Genomic DNA, 3,933 nt, shown 5'->3' on the forward strand with positions numbered 1-3,933 from the left:
TATTTCACAAGTATGACACAGGCTAAAAAAAAGTCATGCTTATTAGCTGCTGAGAAGGATTGCTTACTAACTATCCTTATATACAATTGGAACAGTCTATAGGAACTGTAGAACTACAGAGACTTACAATACAGAAAGAGTCAATTTGGCCCATCTCATCTGCACTGGTTCTTTACCAGAGTAATCCAAAACTAATCATACTGTCCTACTCACTCCCCACAGTCTTGTATCTTCCTCTGTTGCTGCTCACATTGCTGAGCCAAAAATATGTTATTATTGTAATGAGTTTTTGGATGCACATCATAGCTTCTTTTAGATGTTTAAATTTCATGTTGGTAGATAAAGACCCATCTGTATGCAGAAGCATCCGTCACAGGTTTTGAGTTTAGTTAAACCTTTTCAAATTTAGTTCTTATGCCTGTGGTTCGTCATTGTAAATCAAGATGTTTTATGCATTCAGACATTTGATAAGGTGCCATATAAGACACTTTTTTTTTATGAAGACTGAGGCACATGGCATTAAAGAGAACAGGTTGCACAGAAAGGTGACTGTGGGACAAAAAGCAAAGCAGAGGGTGAAAGGATGTTTTTTCAGGTTGGCAGGATGTAGTGATTTGCCTGGGGATCTGTGGTAGGATGTCTTGTTATTTATTTGGCCATAAACAGAAGAGTTATATTGAAGTTTGTTAATAATGCCAAGTTAAAGGGCAATGCAGAGATTGCAGGAGAATGCATATATTTTCAAACAGAATGCAGACACAGTTCAATACAGAAACATGTGAAATAATACATTTGGACACAAAGAACAGTGAAAGGAGTTAAATGGTTTTAGATGCCAAAACTAGGAATTCTGAATATAAGGTCACTAATAAATCCAATAATGAATTCAGGAAAAACTTCTTTACCAAGAGATTGGAACTTGCTACCGCATGAAATAGTTATATAAATGCATATTCTTGTTGTAGTAGCTGAGGTGAATAGCATAGATGCATTTAAGGGGAAGCTAGATATGTACATGACTGAGAAATGAATTGAGAAATAAAGGAAAAGGAGAGCGTGAGATGAAAAAAGGTGGGAGGAGGCTCATGTGAAGCATGAAGATCGGCATTGACTGAATGACCTGTTTCTGTTCTGTATATTTTATGTAATTCTATGTAATATTTATTCACCTTCACTTAAACGTGTAATGGTTTGGACCAAATTATTCCATGCTCTAATAACTCTGGGTAAAGAAATTTCTCCTAATCCCTTTCCTCATGCTTTTACTGGCAATTTTAGATAGATGACCTCTCATCACTGACACCCCCACAGCTTGTCTAGGACAGACTATTTCTGACACAGCGGCAGAACCCTATTGGGCTGGAATGTGTAAAGGTAGGTAGATAACAAAATTGTACATAGGTGCTTTCAAGAGACCTCAAGCACTATTACATTAATGAAATTGCAGTCATTACTTTTTATGTAAGCATTAATGTGTGAAAATGATTTTGTGCATAATGGGAATGTTTACTTTTGTTTTTACAGACTCCTGAATTGTGTCCTTATCTTTGCAAAGAGTGCTATGTATGGACCTCAAGGAGAAAGATACAATTGATGAGTTCTCCTTGCATCTTTGTTGTCTTGGACACTGGCTGGTATGGTGCAAGTGGTTCACGTTCTCCCCTATCCTCCTCCTGGTATCATCCTTATTATAGTTCTTCTTTGAAAGGTAATATGCCTCTTTCAGTGCATTGAGCATGCTTCAGTTATTTTGCCAACCCACCCCATTTTCTACTGAACGGTATTGTCAGAGCAGCCCACCTACCAAAAACATTGGATTAAGGTGTCAAGGATTTGCCTTGTTATGCTTCCGCCTCAAAAATGTACTGTTCATGACCAGTCACCCAGAACATCAATATTATTCAGTCAAGAACATTCAAGCAAAAAACTCAGACCTCAACAAGAAACAATTTTCAAATTTATTATGTCCAAAGCTGTCATCAGAGAATTACAGGAGTGAAATCTATGACTAATGAGGGTAACAAGAGGTGAAAGGAAGGGAGGAACTTAAAACAATTGCAATCACCAGGAAAAGAGTACTGAGAAATTTATTAGAACTAAAAGCTGACAAGCCTCCAGGTCCTGGTGGACTTCATCCTAGGGTCTTAAAAGAAGTAGCTGCTGAGACAGTAGATGCATTGGTTTTAATTTTCCAAACTTCCCTAGATTCTGGGAGGGTCCCATCATATTGGAAAATAGTGAATGTAACTCCTCTATTCAAGATAGGAGGAGACAAAAAACAGGAAACTACTGGCCAGTTAGCTTAACATCTGTCATAGGGAAAATGCTGGAATATTAAGGAGGTTATAGCAGGGCACTTAGAAAATCTCAATGCAATCAAGAAGAGTCAACATGGTTTTGTGAAAGGGAAATTGTGTTTGACTAATTTATTAGAGTTTTTTGAGGAAATAACAAGCAATGTGGATAAAGGTGGATGTGGTGATCTTAGATTTCCAACAGGCATTTGACAAGGTCCCACATCAAAATAACAGCTCATGGTGGAGAGGATTGGTTAGCTAACAGGAAACAGAGAGTAAGTATAAATTGGTCACTTTTGGGTTGACAAGATGTGACAAGTGGAGTGCCATAGGGATCAGTGCTGGGGTCTCCACTATTTACAATCTATATTCATGACTTGGATGATGGGATCAAATGTATGGCTGCTAAATTTGCTGATGACACAAAGATAGGTAGGAAATAAGTTGTGAAGAGGACATAAGGAGTGCAAAGGGGCATAAATAGGTTAAGTGAGCGGGCAAAAATTTGGCAGATGGAGTATAATGTGGGAAAATGTAAACTTATCCACTTTGGCAGGAAGAATATAAAAGCAGCATATTATTTAAATAGGGAGAGTTTGCAGAACTCTGAGGTACAGAGGGATCTGGGTGTCCTGGTACATGAATCACAAAAAGTTTGTATGCAGGTACAACAAGTGATTAGGAAGGCTGAAGGGCTGTTGCCATTTATTGCAAGGGAAATGGAATATAAAAGTAGAGATGTTTTGCTATAGTTCTCTAGAATATTGGTGAGACCACATCTAGAGTACTGTGTGCAGGTTTGGTCTCCTTATTTAAAAAAGGACATAATTGCGTTAGAAGCAGTTCAGAGAAGACATGAGGTTGCTTTGGCAGATAATGTGAAGGTAAACCCGAAGGGTTTCTACAAGTATATTAAGAGTAAAAGGATAGTAAGGGACATAATTGGTCCCCTTGAAGATCAGAGTGGTCGTCTATGTGTGGAGCCTCACGAGATGGGGGAGATCTTAAACAGTATTTTTGCATCAGTATTTACTCAGGAAACTGGCATAGTGTATAAGGAAGGAAGGGAAACAAGCAGTAGTTTCATGGAACATATAGAGATTAAAGAGGAGGAGGTGCTTGCTGCCTTACAGCGAATAAAGGTAGATAAATCCCCCGGGCCTGACATGATATTCCCTCGGACCTTGAGGGAGACTAGTGTAGAAATTGCAGGGGCCCTGGCAGAAATATTTAAAATGTCCTTAGCCACGGGTGAGGTGCCGGAGGATTGGAGGGTAGCTCATGTTGTTCCGTTGTTTAAAAAAGGCTCCAAAAGTAAACCAGGTAATTACAGGCCAGTGAGCCTGACGTCAGTAGTAGGTAAATTATTGGAAGGTGTTCTGAGAGATCGGATATATAATTATTTGGACAGCCAAGGGCTGATTAAGGATAGTCAGCATAGCTTTGTGCGTGGTAGGTCGTGTTTAACGAACCTTGTAGAGTTTTTCGAGGAGGTTACCAAGAAAGTAGATGAAGGAAAGGCTGTGGATGTTGTCTACATGGACTTTAGTAAGGCCTTTGACAAGGTCCCACATGGGAGGTTAGTTCAGAAGGTTCAGACACTTGGTATCCATGGAGAGATTGTAAACTGGATTCG

Source organism: Cetorhinus maximus, chromosome 5 (assembly GCF_964194155.1).
Source record: "Cetorhinus maximus chromosome 5, sCetMax3.hap1.1, whole genome shotgun sequence".
Lineage (NCBI taxonomy): Eukaryota > Metazoa > Chordata > Chondrichthyes > Lamniformes > Cetorhinidae > Cetorhinus > Cetorhinus maximus.